Below are 17,391 nucleotides of genomic sequence, written 5' to 3'. Positions count from 1 at the left end.
CCAATTGACATTTTGAATCCTTTTTGGTACAAGTCCAAAAAATAATTTTTCAGATGAAAAACGATGACTCCGGACCTGTCGAACGTTCCCAAAATGGTCAATATAGATGAAATTTTAACATTTTATTTTTTGACTATAAATGACTGTTGGATGTGAATTATGAGTTTTTCAACTAAAATAAGTGTGTTTAAAGTCATTTCTGTGCATGAAATTGGTCAAAATTGAAGCTTTTGAGTAAGCAAAACTCTATAAAAATGGCAATTTTGGTCACTGTGAGGGTTTAAAAGGTGGTTATTCAACATGAGGCACGATCCAATTGACATTTTTAATCATTTTTGGTACAGTCCAAAAAATCAATTTTCTGATGAAAAACGATAACTCCGGACCTGTCGAACGCTCCCAAAATGGTCAATATGGATGAAATGTTAACATTTAATCTTTTTACTCTAAATGACTGTTGGATGTGAATTATGACTTTTTCAACTTGAAGCTTTTCAGTAAGCAAAACTCTGTAAAAATGGCAATTTTGGTCACTGTGAGGGTTTAAAAAGTGGTTATTCAACATGAGGCATGATCCAATTTACATTTTGAATCATTTTGGTACAGTCCAAAAAATCAATTTTCTGATGAAAAACGATGACTCCGGACATGTCGAACGTTCCCAAAATGGTCAATATGGATGATATTTTAACATTTTATTTTTTGACTATAAATGACTGTTGGATGTGAATTATGAGTTTTTCAACTAAAATAAGTGTGTTTAAAGTCATTTCTGTGCATGAAATTGGTCAAAATTGAAGCTTTTGAGTAAGCAAAACTCTATAAAAATGGCAATTTTGGTCACTGTGAGGGTTTAAAAAGTGGTTATTCAACATGAGGCACGATCCAATTGACATTTTGAATCATTTTTGGTACAGTCCAAAAAATCAATTTTTTGATAGAAAACGATGACTCCGGACTTGTGGAACGTTCCCAAAATGGTCAATATGGATGAAATTTTAACATTTAAATTGTTGACTGTAAATGACTGTTGGATGTGACTTATGAGTTTTTCAACTAAAATAAATGTGTTTAAAGTCATTTCTGTGCCTGAAATTGGTCAAAATTGCAGCTTTTGAGTAAGCAAAACTCTGTAAAAATTGCAATTTTGGTCACTGTGACAGTTTAAAAAGTGGTTATTCAACATGAGGCACGATCCAATTGACATTTTGAATCATATTGGTACAGTCCAAAAAATCAATTTTCTGATGAAAAACGATGACTCCGGACCTGTCGAACGTTCCCAAAATGGTCAATATGGATGATATTTTAACATTTTATTTTTTGACTATAAATGACTGTTGGATGTGAATTATGAGTTTTCCAACTAAAATAAGTGTGTTTAAAGTCATTTCTGTGCATGAAATTTGTCAAAATTGAAGCTTTTGAGGAAGCAAAACTCTGTAAAAATGGCAATTTTGGTCACTGTGACAGTTTAAAAAGTGGTTATTCAACATGAGGCACGATCCAATTGACATTTTGAATCATTTTTGGTACAGTCCAAAAAATCAATTTTCTGATGAAAAACGATAACTCCGGACCTGTCGAACGTTCCCAAAATGGTCAATATGGATGAAATGTTAACATTTAATCTTTTTACTCTAAATGACTGTTGGATGTGAATTATGACTTTTTCAACTTGAATCTTTTGAGTAAGCAAAACTCTGTAAAAATGGCAATTTTGGTCACTGTGAGGGTTTAAAAAGTGGTTATTCAACATGAGGCATGATCCAATTGACATTTTGAATCATTTTTGGTACAGTCCAAAAAAATTCAATTTTCTGATGAAAAACGATGACTCCGGACTTGTGGAACGTTCCCAAAATGGTCAATATGGATGAAATTTTAACATTTAAGATTTTTGACTGTAAATGACTGTTGGATGTGAATTATGAGTTTTTCAACTAAAATAAATGTGTTTAAAGTCATTTCTGTGCCTGAAATTGGTCAAAATTGAAGCTTTTGAGTAAGCAAAACTCTGTAAAAATTGCAATTTTGGTCACTGTGAGGTTTTAAAAAGTGGTTATTCAACATGAGGCACGATCCAATAGACATTTTGAATCATTTTTGGTACAGTCCAAAAAAATACATTTTCTGATGGAAAATGATGACTCCGGACCTGTCGAACGTTCCCAAAATGGTCAATATGGATGAAATTTTAACATTTAATTTTTTGACTGTAAATGACTGTTGGATGTGAATTATGAGTTTTTCAACTAAAATAAGTGTGTTTAAAGTAATTTCTGTGCCTGAAATTGGTCAAAATTGAAGCTTTCGAGGAAGCAAAACTCTGTAAAAATGGCAATTTTGGTCACTGTGAGGGTTTAAAAAGTGGTTATTCAACATGAGGCATGATCCAATTGACATTTTGAATCATTTTTGTTACAGTCCAAAAAAGTCAATTTTCTGATGAAAAACGATGACTCCGGACCTGTCGAACGTTCCCAAAATGGTCAATATGGATGAAATTTTAACATTTTATTTATTGACTGTAAATGACTGTTGGATGTGAATTATGAGTTTTTCAACCAAAATAAGTGTGTTTTAAAGTCATTTCTGTGCCTGAAATTGGTCAAAATTGAAGCTTTCGAGTAAGCAAAACTCTGTAAAAATGGCAATTTTGGTCACTGTGAGGGTTTAAAAAGTGGTTATTCAACATGAGGCATGATCCAATTGACATTTTGAATCATTTTTGTTACAGTCCAAAAAAGTCAATTTTCTGATGAAAAACGATGACTCCGGACCTGTCGAACGTTCCCAAAATGGTCAATATAGATGAAATTTTAACATTTTATTTTTTGACTATAAATGACTGTTGGATGTGAATTATGAATTTTTCAACTAAAATAAGTGTGTTTAAAGTCATTTCTGTGCATGAAATTGGTCAAAATTGAAGCTTTTGAGTAAGCAAAACTCCAGAAAAATGGCAATTTTGGTCACTGTGAGGGTTTAAAAGGTGGTTATTCAACATGAGGCACGATCCAATTGACATTTTGAATCATTTTTGGTACAGTCCAAAAAATCAATTTTCTGATGAAAAACGATAACTCCGGACCTGTCGAACGTTCCCAAAATGGTCAATATGGATGAAATGTTAACATTTAATCTTTTTACTCTAAATGACTGTTGGATGTGAATTATGACTTTTTCAACTTGAAGCTTTTCAGTAAGCAAAATTCTGTAAAAATGGCAATTTTGGTCACTGTGAGGGTTTAAAAAGTGGTTATTCAACATGAGGCATGATCCAATTTACATTTTGAATCATTTTGGTACAGTCCAAAAAATCAATTTTCTGATGAAAAACGATGACTCCGGACATGTCGAACGTTCCCAAAATGGTCAATATGGATGATATTTTAACATTTTATTTTTTGACTATAAATGACTGTTGGATGTGAATTATGAGTTTTTCAACTAAAATAAGTGTGTTTAAAGTCATTTCTGTGCCTGAAATTGGTCAAAATTGAAGCTTTTGAGTAAGCAAAACTCTATAAAAATGGCAATTTTGTCACTGTGAGGGTTTAAAAAGTGGTTATTGAACATGAGGCATGATCCAATTGACATTTTGAATCATTTTTGTTACAGTCCAAAAAAGTCAATTTTCTGATGAAAAACGATGACTCCGGACCTGTCGAACGTTCCCAAAATGGTCAATATGGATGAAATTTTACCATTTTATTTATTGACTGTAAATGACTGTTGGATGTGAATTATGAGTTTTTCAACCAAAATAAGTGTGTTTTAAAGTCATTTCTGTGCCTGAAATTGGTCAAAATTGAAGCTTTCGAGTAAGCAAAACTCGGTAAAAATGGCAATTTTGGTCACTGTGAGGGTTTAAAAAGTGGTTATTCAACATGAGGCATGATCCAATTGACATTTTGAATCATTTTTGTTACAGTCCAAAAAAGTCAATTTTCTGATGAAAAACGATGACTCCGGACCTGTCGAACGTTCCCAAAATGGTCAATATAGATGAAATTTTAACATTTTATTTTTTGACTATAAATGACTGTTGGATGTGAATTATGAGTTTTTCAACTAAAATAAGTGTGTTTAAAGTCATTTCTGTGCATGAAATTTGTCAAAATTGAAGCTTTTGAGTAAGCAAAACTCTATAAAAATGGCAATTTTGGTCACTGTGAGGGTTTAAAAGGTGGTTATTCAACATGAGGCACGATCCAATTGACATTTTGAATCATTTTTGGTACAGTCCAAAAAAATCAATTTTCTGATGAAAAACGATAACTCCGGACCTGTCGAACGTTCCCAAAATGGTCAATATGGATGAAATGTTAACATTTAATCTTTTTACTCTAAATGACTGTTGGATGTGAATTATGACTTTTTCAACTTGAAGCTTTTGAGTAAGCAAAACTCTGTAAAAATGGCAATTTTGGTCACTGTGAGGGTTTAAAAAGTGGTTATTCAACATGAGGCATGATCCAATTGACATTTTGAATCATTTTTGGTACAGTCCAAAAAAATTCAATTTTCTGATGAAAAACGATGACTCCGGACTTGTGGAACGTTCCCAAAATGGTCAATATGGATGAAATTTTAACATTTAAGTTTTTTGACTGTAAATGACTGTTGGATGTGAATTATGAGTTTTTCAACTAAAATAAGTGTGTTTAAAGTCATTTCTGTGCATGAAATTGGTCAAAATTGAAGCTTTTGAGTAAGCAAAACTCTATAAAAATGGCAATTTTGGTCACTGTGAGGGTTTAAAAAGTGGTTATGAGGCACGATCCAATTGACATTTTACATCATTTTTGGTACAGTCCAAAAAATCAATTTTTTGATGGAAAACGATGACTCCGGACTTGTGGAACGTTCCCAAAATGGTCAATATGGATGAAATTTTAACATTTAAATTGTTGACTGTAAATGACTGTTGGATGTGACTTATGAGTTTTTCAACTAAAATAAATGTGTTTAAAGTCATTTCTGTGCCTGAAATTGGTCAAAATTGCAGCTTTTGAGTAAGCAAAACTCTGTAAAAATGGCAATTTTGGTCACTGTGACAGTTTAAAAAGTGGTTATTCAACATGAGGCACGATCCAATTGACATTTTGAATCATATTGGTACAGTCCAAAAAATCAATTTTCTGATGAAAAACGATGACTCCGGACCTGTCGAACGTTCCCAAAATGGTCAATATGGATGATATTTTAACATTTTATTTTTTGACTATAAATGACTGTTGGATGTAAATTATGAGTTTTTCAACTAAAATAAGTGTGTTTAAAGTCATTTCTGTGCATGAAATTTGTCAAAATTGAAGCTTTTGAGTAAGCATAACTCTGTAAAAATGGCAATTTTGGTCACTGTGACAGTTTAAAAAGTGGTTATTCAACATGAGGCACGATCCAATTGACATTTTGAATCATTTTTGGTACAGTCCAAAAAATCAATTTTCTGATGAAAAACGATAACTCCGGACCTGTCGAACGTTCCCAAAATGGTCAATATGGATGAAATGTTAACATTTAATCTTTTTACTCTAAATGACTGTTGGATGTGAATTATGACTTTTTCAACTTGAAGCTTTTGAGTAAGCAAAACTCTGTAAAAATGGCAATTTTGGTCACTGTGAGGGTTTAAAAAGTGGTTATTCAACATGAGGCATGATCCAATTGACATTTTGAATCATTTTTGGTAAGGTCCAAAAAAATTCAATTTTCTGATGAAAAACGATGACTCCGGACTTGTGGAACGTTCCCAAAATGGTCAATATGGATGAAATTTTAACATTTAAGTTTTTTGACTGTAAATGACTGTTGGATGTGAATTATGAGTTTTTCAACTAAAATAAATGTGTTTAAAGTCATTTCTGTGCCTGAAATTGGTCAAAATTGAAGCTTTTGAGTAAGCAAAACTCTGTAAAAATGGCAATTTTGGTCACTGTGAGGTTTTAAAAAGTGGTTATTCAACATGAGGCACGATCCAATAGACATTTTGAATCATTTTTGGTACAGTCCAAAAAAATACATTTTCTGATGGAAAATGATGACTCCGGACCTGTCGAACGTTCCCAAAATGGTCAATATGGATGAAATTTTAACATTTAATTTTTTGACTGTAAATGACTGTTGGATGTGAATTATGAGTTTTTCAACTAAAATAAGTGTGTTTAAAGTAATTTCTGTGCCTGAAATTGGTCAAAATTGAAGCTTTCGAGTAAGCAAAACTCTGTAAAAATGGCAATTTTGGTCACTGTGAGTTTAAAAAGTGGTTATTCAACATGAGGCATGATCCAATTGACATTTTGAATCATTTTTGTTACAGTCCAAAAAAGTCAATTTTCTGATGAAAAACGATGACTCCGGACCTGTCGAACGTTCCCAAAATGGTCAATATGGATGAAATTTTAACATTTTATTTATTGACTGTAAATGACTGTTGGATGTGAATTATGAGTTTTTCAACCAAAATAAGTGTGTTTTAAAGTCATTTCTGTGCCTGAAATTGGTCAAAATTGAAGCTTTCGAGTAAGCAAAACTCTGTAAAAATGGCAATTTTGGTCACTGTGAGGGTTTAAAAAGTGGTTATTCAACATGAGGCATGATCCAATTGACATTTTGAATCATTTTTGTTACAGTCCAAAAAAGTCAATTTTCTGATGAAAAACGATGACTCCGGACCTGTCGAACGTTCCCAAAATGGTCAATATAGATGAAATTTTAACATTTTATTTTTTGACTATAAATGACTGTTGGATGTGAATTATGAGTTTTTCAACTAAAATAAGTGTGTTTAAAGTCATTTCTGTGCATGAAATTGGTCAAAATTGAAGCTTTTGAGTAAGCAAAACTCTATAAAAATGTCAATTTTGGTCACTGTGAGGGTTTAAAAGGTGGTTATTCAACATGAGGCACGATCCAATTGACATTTTGAATCATTTTTGGTACAGTCCAAAAAAACTATTTTCTGATGAAAAACGATAACTCCGGACCTGTCGAACGTTCCCAAAATGGTCAATATGGATGAAATGTTAACATTTAATCTTTTTACTCTAAATGACTGTTGGATGTGAATTATGACTTTTTCAACTTGAAGCTTTTGAGTAAGCAAAACTCTGTAAAAATGGCAATTTTGGTCACTGTGAGGGTTTAAAAAGTGGTTATTCAACATGAGGCATGATCCAATTTACATTTTGAATCATTTTGGTACAGTCCAAAAAATCAATTTTCTGATGAAAAACGATGACTTCGGACATGTCGAACGTTCCCAAAATGGTCAATATGGATGATATTTTAACATTTTATTTTTTGACTATAAATGACTGTTGGATGTGAATTATGAGTTTTTCAACTAAAATAAGTGTGTTTAAAGTCATTTCTGTGCATGAAATTGGTCAAAATTGAAGCTTTTGAGTAAGCAAAACTCTATAAAAATGGCAATTTTGGTCACTGTGAGGGTTTAAAAAGTGGTTATTCAACATGAGGCACGATCCAATTGACATTTTGAATCATTTTTGGTACAGTCCAAAAAATCAATTTTTTGATGGAAAACGATGACTCCGGACTTGTGGAACGTTCCCAAAATGGTCAATATGGATGAAATTTTAACATTTAAATTGTTGACTGTAAATGACTGTTGGATGTGACTTATGAGTTTTTCAACTAAAATAAATGTGTTTAAAGTCATTTCTGTGCCTGAAATTGGTCAAAATTGCAGCTTTTGAGTAAGCAAAACTCTGTAAAAATGGCAATTTTGGTCACTGTGACAGTTTAAAAAGTGGTTATTCAACATGAGGCACGATCCAATTGACATTTTGAATCATATTGGTACAGTCCAAAAAATCAATTTTCTGATGAAAAACGATGACTCCGGACCTGTCGAACGTTCCCAAAATGGTCAATATGGATGATATTTTAACATTTTATTTTTTGACTATAAATGACTGTTGGATGTGAATTATGAGTTTTTCAACTAAAATAAGTGTGTTTAAAGTCATTTCTGTGCATGACATTTGTCAAAATTGAAGCTTTTGAGTAAGCAAAACTCTGTAAAAATGGCAATTTTGGTCACTGTGACAGTTTAAAAAGTGGTTATTCAACATGAGGCACGATCCAATTGACATTTTGAATCATTTTTGGTACAGTCCAAAAAATCAATTTTCTGATGAAAAACGATAACTCCGGACCTGTCGAACGTTCCCAAAATGGTCAATATGGATGAAATGTTAACATTTAATCTTTTTACTCTAAATGACTGTTGGATGTGAATTATGACTTTTTCAACTTGAAGCTTTTGAGTAAGCAAAACTCTGTAAAAATGGCAATTTTGGTCACTGTGAGGGTTTAAAAAGTGGTTATTCAACATGAGGCATGATCCAATTGACATTTTGAATCATTTTTGGTACAGTCCAAAAAAATTCAATTTTCTGATGAAAAACGATGACTCCGGACTTGTGGAACGTTCCCAAAATGGTCAATATGGATGAAATTTTAACATTTAAGTTTTTTGACTGTAAATGACTGTTGGATGTGAATTATGAGTTTTTCAACTAAAATAAGTGTGTTTAAAGTCATTTCTGTGCCTGAAATTGGTCAAAATTGAAGCTTTTGAGTAAGCAAAACTCTGTAAAAATGGCAATTTTGGTCACTGTGAGGTTTTAAAAAGTGGTTATTCAACATGAGGCACGATCCAATAGACATTTTGAATCATTTTTGGTACAGTCCAAAAAAATACATTTTCTGATGGAAAATGATGACTCCGGACCTGTCGAACGTTCCCAAAATGGTCAATATGGATGAAATTTTAACATTTAATTTTTTGACTGTAAATGACTGTTGGATGTGAATTATGAGTTTTTCAACTAAAATAAGTGTGTTTAAAGTAATTTCTGTGCCTGAAATTGGTCAAAATTGAAGCTTTCGAGTAAGCAAAACTCTGTAAAAATGGCAATTTTGGTCACTGTGAGGGTTTAAAAAGTGGTTATTCAACATGAGGCATGATCCAATTGACATTTTGAATCATTTTTGTTACAGTCCCAAAAAGTCAATTTTCTGATGAAAAACGATGACTCCGGACCTGTCAAACGTTCCCAAAATGGTCAATATGGATGAAATTTTAACATTTTATTTATTGACTGTAAATGACTGTTGGATGTGAATTATGAGTTTTTCAACCAAAATAAGTGTGTTTTAAAGTCATTTCTGTGCCTGAAATTGGTCAAAATTGAAGCTTTCGAGTAAGCCAAACTCTGTAAAAATGGCAATTTTGGTCACTGTGAGGGTTTAAAAAGTGGTTATTCAACATGAGGCATGATCCAATTGACATTTTGAATCATTTTTGTTACAGTCCAAAAAAGTCAATTTTCTGATGAAAAACGATGACTCCGGACCTGTCGAACGTTTCCAAAATGGTCAATATAGATGAAATTGTAACATTTTATTTTTTGACTATAAATGACTGTTGGATGTGAATTATGAGTTTTTCAACTAAAATAAGTGTGTTTAAAGTCATTTCTGTGCATGAAATTGGTCAAAATTGAAGCTTTTGAGTAAGCAAAACTCTATAAAAATGGCAATTTTGGTCACTGTGAGGGTTTAAAAGGTGGTTATTCAACATGAGGCACGATCCAATTGACATTTTGAATCATTTTTGGTACAGTCCAAAAAATCAATTTTCTGATGAAAAACGATAACTCCGGACCTGTCGAACGTTCCCAAAATGGTCAATATGGATGAAATGTTAACATTTAATCTTTTTACTCTAAATGACTGTTGGATGTGAATTATGACTTTTTCAACTTGAAGCTTTTCAGTAAGCAAAACTCTGTAAAAATGGCAATTTTGGTCACTGTGAGGGTTTAAAAAGTGGTTATTCAACATGAGGCATGATCCAATTTACATTTTGAATCATTTTGGTACAGTCCAAAAAAATCAATTTTCTGATGAAAAACGATGACTCCGGACATGTCGAACGTTCCCAAAATGGTCAATATGGATGATATTTTAACATTTTATTTTTTGACTATAAATGACTGTTGGATGTGAATTATGAGTTTTTCGACTAAAATAAGTGTGTTTAAAGTCATTTCTGTGCATGAAATTGGTCAAAATTGAAGCTTTTGAGTAAGCAAAACTCTATAAAAATGGCAATTTTGGTCACTGTGAGGGTTTAAAAAGTGGTTATTCAACATGAGGCATGATCCAATTGACATTTTGAATCATTTTTGGTACAGTCCAAAAAATCAATTTTTTGATGGAAAACGATGACTCCGGACCTGTCGAACGTTCCCAAAATGGTCAATATGGATGAAATTTTAACATTTGATTTTTTGACTGTAAATGACTGTTGGATGTGAATTATGAGTTTTTCAACTAAAATAAGTGTGTTTAAAGTAATTTCTGTGCCTGAAATTGATCAAAATTGAAGCTTTTGAGTAAGCAAAACTCTGTAAAAATGGCAATTTTGGTCACTGTGAGGGTTTAAAAAGTGGTTATTCAACATGAGGCATGATCCAATTGACATTTTGAATCATTTAGGTACAGTCCAAAAAATCAATTTTCTGATGAAAAACGATAACTCCGGACCTGTCGAACGTTCCCAAAATGGTCAATATGGATGAAATGTTAACATTTAATCTTTTTACTCTAAATGACTGTTGGATGTGAATTATGACTTTTTCAACTTGAAGCTTTTGAGTAAGCAAAACTCTGTAAAAATGGCAATTTTGGTCACTGTGAGGGTTTAAAAAGTGGTTATTCAACATGAGGCATGATCCAATTGACATTTTGAATCATTTTTGGTACAGTCCAAAAAAATTCAATTTTCTGATGAAAAACGATGACTCCGGACTTGTGGAACGTTCCCAAAATGGTCAATATGGATGAAATTTTAACATTTAAGTTTTTTGACTGTAAATGACTGTTGGATGTGAATTATGAGTTTTTCAACTAAAATAAATGTGTTTAAAGTCATTTCTGTGCCTGAAATTGGTCAAAATTGAAGCTTTTGAGTAAGCAAAACTCTGTAAAAATGCCAATTTTGGTCACTGTGAGGTTTTAAAAAGTGGTTATTCAACATGAGGCACGATCCAATAGACATTTTGAATCATTTTTGGTACAGTCCAAAAAAATACATTTTCTGATGGAAAATGATGACTCCGGACCTGTCGAACGTTCCCAAAATGGTCAATATGGATGAAATTTTAACATTTAAGTTTTTTGACTGTAAATGACTGTTGGATGTGAATTATGAGTTTTTCAACTAAAATAAATGTGTTTAAAGTCATTTCTGTGCCTGAAATTGGTCAAAATTGAAGCTTTTGAGTAAGCAAAACTCTGTAAAAATGGCAATTTTGGTCACTGTGAGGTTTTAAAAAGTGGTTATTCAACATGAGGCACGATCCAATAGACATTTTGAATCATTTTTGGTACAGTCCAAAAAAATACATTTTCTGATGGAAAATGATGACTCCGGACCTGTCGAACGTTCCCAAAATGGTCAATATGGATGAAATTTTAACATTTAATTTTTTGACTGTAAATGACTGTTGGATGTGAATTATGAGTTTTTCAACTAAAATAAGTGTGTTTAAAGTAATTTCTGTGCCTGAAATTGGTCAAAATTGAAGCTTTCGAGTGAGCAAAACTCTGTAAAAATGGCAATTTTGGTCACTGTGAGGGTTTAAAAAGTGGTTATTCAACATGAGGCATGATCCAATTGACATTTTGAATCATTTTTGTTACAGTCCAAAAAAGTCAATTTTCTGATGAAAAACGATGACTCCGGACCTGTCGAACGTTCCCAAAATGGTCAATATGGATGAAATTTTAACATTTAAGTTTTTTGACTGTAAATGACTGTTGGATGTGAATTATGAGTTTTTCAACTAAAATAAGTGTGTTTAAAGTAATTTCTGTGCCTGAAATTGGTCAAAATTGAAGCTTTCGAGTAAGCAAAACTCTGTAAAAATGGCAATTTTGGTCACTGTGAGGGTTTAAAAAGTGGTTATTTAACATGAGGCATGATCCAATTGACATTTTGAATCATTTTTGTTACAGTCCCAAAAAGTCAATTTTCTGATGAAAAACGATGACTCCGGACCTGTCGAACGTTCCCAAAATGGTCAATATGGATGAAATTTTAACATTTTATTTATTGACTGTAAATGACTGTTGGATGTGAATTATGAGTTTTTCAACCAAAATAAGTGTGTTTTAAAGTCATTTCTGTGCCTGAAATTGGTCAAAATTGAAGCTTTCGAGTAAGCAAAACTCTGTAAAAATGGCAATTTTGGTCACTGTGAGGGTTTAAAAAGTGGTTATTCAACATGAGGCATGATCCAATTGACATTTTGAATCATTTTTGTTACAGTCCAAAAAAGTCAATTTTCTGATGAAAAACGATGACTCCGGACCTGTCGAACGTTCCCAAAATGGTCAATATAGATGAAATTGTAACATTTTATTTTTTGACTATAAATGACTGTTGGATGTGAATTATGAGTTTTTCAACTAAAATAAGTGTGTTTAAAGTCATTTCTGTGCATGAAATTGGTCAAAATTGAAGCTTTTGAGTAAGCAAAACTCTATAAAAATGGCAATTTTGGTCACTGTGAGGGTTTAAAAGGTGGTTATTCAACATGAGGCACGATCCAATTGACATTTTGAATCATTTTTGGTACAGTCCAAAAAATCAATTTTCTGATGAAAAACGATAACTCTGGACCTGTCGAACGTTCCCAAAATGGTCAATATGGATGAAATGTTAACATTTAATCTTTTTACTCTAAATGACTGTTGGATGTGAATTATGACTTTTTCAACTTGAAGCTTTTCAGTAAGCAAAACTCTGTAAAAATGGCAATTTTGGTCACTGTGAGGGTTTAAAAAGTGGTTATTCAACATGAGGCATGATCCAATTTACATTTTGAATCATTTTGGTACAGTCCAAAAAAATCAATTTTCTGATGAAAAACGATGACTCCGGACATGTCGAACGTTCCCAAAATGGTCAATATGGATGATATTTTAACATTTTATTTTTTGACTATAAATGACTGTTGGATGTGAATTATGAGTTTTTCGACTAAAATAAGTGTGTTTAAAGTCATTTCTGTGCATGAAATTGGTCAAAATTGAAGCTTTTGAGTAAGCAAAACTCTATAAAAATGGCAATTTTGGTCACTGTGAGGGTTTAAAAAGTGGTTATTCAACATGAGGCACGATCCAATTGACATTTTGAATCATTTTTGGTACAGTCCAAAAAAATAAATTTTCTGATGGAAAATGATGACTCCGGACCTGTCGAACGTTCCCAAAATGGTCAATATGGATGAAATTTTAACATTTAATTTTTTGACTGTAAATGACTGTTGGATGTGAATTATGAGTTTTTCAACTAAAATAAGTGTGTTTAAAGTAATTTCTGTGCCTGAAATTGGTCAAAATTGAAGCTTTCGAGTAAGCAAAACTCTGTAAAAATGGCAATTTTGGTCACTGTGAGGGTTTAAAAAGTGGTTATTCAACATGAGGCACGATCCAATTGACATTTTGAATCATTTTTGGTACAGTCCAAAAAATCAATTTTCTGATGAAAAACGATAACTCCGGACCTGTCGAACGTTCCCAAAATGGTCAATATGGATGAAATGTTAACATTTAATCTTTTTACTCTAAATGACTGTTGGATGTGAATTATGACTTTTTCAACTTGAAGCTTTTCAGTAAGCAAAACTCTGTAAAAATGGCAATTTTGGTCACTGTGAGGGTTTAAAAAGTGGTTATTCAACATGAGGCATGATCCAATTTACATTTTGAATCATTTTGGTACAGTCCAAAAAATCAATTTTCTGATGAAAAACGATGACTCCGGACATGTCGAACGTTCCCAAAATGGTCAATATGGATGATATTTTAACATTTTATTTTTTGACTATAAATGACTGTTGGATGTGAATTATGAGTTTTTCAACTAAAATAAGTGTGTTTAAAGTCATTTCTGTGCATGAAATTGGTCAAAATTGAAGCTTTTGAGTAAGCAAAACTCTATAAAAATGGCAATTTTGGTCACTGTGAGGGTTTAAAAAGTGGTTATTCAACATGAGGCATGATCCAATTGACATTTTGAATCATTTAGGTACAGTCCAAAAAAATCAATTTTCTGATGAAAAACGATGACTCCGGACTTGTGGAACGTTCCCAAAATGGTCAATATGGATGAAATTTTAACATTTAAATTGTTGACTGTAAATGACTGTTGGATGTGACTTATGAGTTTTTCAACTAAAATAAATGTGTTTAAAGTCATTTCTGTGCCTGAAATTGGTCAAAATTGAAGCTTTTGAGTAAGCAAAACTCTGTAAAAATGCCAATTTTGGTCACTGTGAGGTTTTAAAAAGTGGTTATTCAACATGAGGCACGATCCAATAGACATTTTGAATCATTTTTGGTACAGTCCAAAAAAATACATTTTCTGATGGAAAATGATGACTCCGGACCTGTCGAACGTTCCCAAAATGGTCAATATGGATGAAATTTTAACATTTAAGTTTTTTGACTGTAAATGACTGTTGGATGTGAATTATGAGTTTTTCAACTAAAATAAATGTGTTTAAAGTCATTTCTGTGCCTGAAATTGGTCAAAATTGAAGCTTTTGAGTAAGCAAAACTCTGTAAAAATGGCAATTTTGGTCACTGTGAGGTTTTAAAAAGTGGTTATTCAACATGAGGCACGATCCAATAGACATTTTGAATCATTTTTGGTACAGTCCAAAAAAATACATTTTCTGATGGAAAATGATGACTCCGGACCTGTCGAACGTTCCCAAAATGGTCAATATGGATGAAATTTTAACATTTAATTTTTTGACTGTAAATGACTGTTGGATGTGAATTATGAGTTTTTCAACTAAAATAAGTGTGTTTAAAGTAATTTCTGTGCCTGAAATTGGTCAAAATTGAAGCTTTCGAGTAAGCAAAACTCTGTAAAAATGGCAATTTTGGTCACTGTGAGGGTTTAAAAAGTGGTTATTCAACATGAGGCATGATCCAATTGACATTTTGAATCATTTTTGTTACAGTCCAAAAAAGTCAATTTTCTGATGAAAAACGATGACTCCGGACCTGTCGAACGTTCCCAAAATGGTCAATATGGATGAAATTTTAACATTTTATTTATTGACTGTAAATGACTGTTGGATGTGAATTATGAGTTTTTCAACCAAAATAAGTGTGTTTTAAAGTCATTTCTGTGCCTGAAATTGGTCAAAATTGAAGCTTTCGAGTAAGCAAAACTCTGTAAAAATGGCAATTTTGGTCACTGTGAGGGTTTAAAAAGTGGTTATTCAACATGAGGCACGATCCAATTGACATTTTGAATCATTTTTGGTACAGTCCAAAAAATCAATTTTCTGATGAAAAACGATAACTCCGGACCTGTCGAACGTTCCCAAAATGGTCAATATGGATGAAATGTTAACATTTAATCTTTTTACTCTAAATGACTGTTGGATGTGAATTATGACTTTTTCAACTTGAAGCTTTTCAGTAAGCAAAACTCTGTAAAAATGGCAATTTTGGTCACTGTGAGGGTTTAAAAAGTGGTTATTCAACATGAGGCATGATCCAATTTACATTTTGAATCATTTTGGTACAGTCCAAAAAATCAATTTTCTGATGAAAAACGATGACTCCGGACATGTCGAACGTTCCCAAAATGGTCAATATGGATGAAATTTTAACATTTGATTTTTTGACTGTAAATGACTGTTGGATGTGAATTATGAGTTTTTCAACTAAAATAAGTGTGTTTAAAGTAATTTCTGTGCCTGAAATTGATCAAAATTGAAGCTTTTGAGTAAGCAAAACTCTGTAAAAATGGCAATTTTGGTCACTGTGAGGGTTTAAAAAGTGGTTATTCAACATGATGAACGATCCAATTTACATGTTGAATCATTTTTGGTACAGTCCAAAAAATCAATTTTCTGATGAAAAACGATAACTCCGGACCTGTCGAACGTTCCCAAAATGGTCAATATGGATGATATTTTAACATTTTATTTTTTGACTATAAATGACTGTTGGATGTGAATTATGAGTTTTTCAACTAAAATAAGTGTGTTTAAAGTCATTTCTGTGCATGAAATTGGTCAAAATTGAAGCTTTTGAGTAAGCAAAACTCTATAAAAATGGCAATTTTGGTCACTGTGAGGGTTTAAAAAGTGGTTATTCAACATGAGGCATGATCCAATTGACATTTTGAATCATTTAGGTACAGTCCAAAAAAATCAATTTTCTGATGAAAAACGATGACTCCGGACTTGTGGAACGTTCCCAAAATGGTCAATATGGATGAAATTTTAACATTTAAATTGTTGACTGTAAATGACTGTTGGATGTGACTTATGAGTTTTTCAACTAAAATAAATGTGTTTAAAGTCATTTCTGTGCCTGAAATTGGTCAAAATTGCAGCTTTTGAGTAAGCAAAACTCTGTAAAAATGGCAATTTTGGTCACTGTGACAGTTTAAAAAGTGGTTATTCAACATGAGGCACGATCCAATTGACATTTTGAATCATATTGGTACAGTCCAAAAAATCAATTTTCTGATGAAAAACGATGACTCCGGACCTGTCGAACGTTCCCAAAATGGTCAATATGGATGATATTTTAACATTTTATTTTTTGACTATAAATGACTGTTGGATGTGAATTATGAGTTTTTCAACTAAAATAAATGTGTTTAAAGTCATTTCTGTGCATGAAATTTGTCAAAATTGAAGCTTTTGAGTAAGCAAAACTGTAAAAATGGCAATTTTGGTCACTGTGACAGTTTAAAAAGTGGCTATTCAACATGAGGCACGATCCAATTGACATTTTGAATCATTTTTGGTACAGTCCAAAAAATCAATTTTCTGATGAAAAACGATAACTCCGGACCTGTCGAACGTTCCCAAAATGGTCAATATGGATGAAATGTTAAAATTTAATCTTTTTACTCTAAATGACTGTTGGATGTGAATTATGACTTTTTCAACTTGAAGCTTTTGAGTAAGCAAAACTCTGTAAAAATGGCAATTTTGGTCACTGTGAGGGTTTAAAAAGTGGTTATTCAACATGAGGCATGATCCAATTGACATTTTGAATCATTTTTGGTACAGTCCAAAAAAATTAAATTTTCTGATGAAAAACGATGACTCCGGACTTGTGGAACGTTCCCAAAATGGTCAATATGGATGAAATTTTAACATTTAAGTTTTTTGACTGTAAATGACTGTTGGATGTGAATTATGAGTTTTTCAACTAAAATAAATGTGTTTAAAGTCATTTCTGTGCCTGAAATTGGTCAAAATTGAAGCTTTTGAGTAAGCAAAACTCTGTAAAAATGCCAAT

This window comes from Lissotriton helveticus, chromosome 6 (assembly GCF_964261635.1).
Source record: "Lissotriton helveticus chromosome 6, aLisHel1.1, whole genome shotgun sequence".
In the NCBI taxonomy this organism is placed as follows: Eukaryota; Metazoa; Chordata; class Amphibia; order Caudata; family Salamandridae; genus Lissotriton; species Lissotriton helveticus.
The sequence above is the reverse complement of the archived record's forward strand: the minus strand, read 5'-3'. Positions refer to the sequence as shown.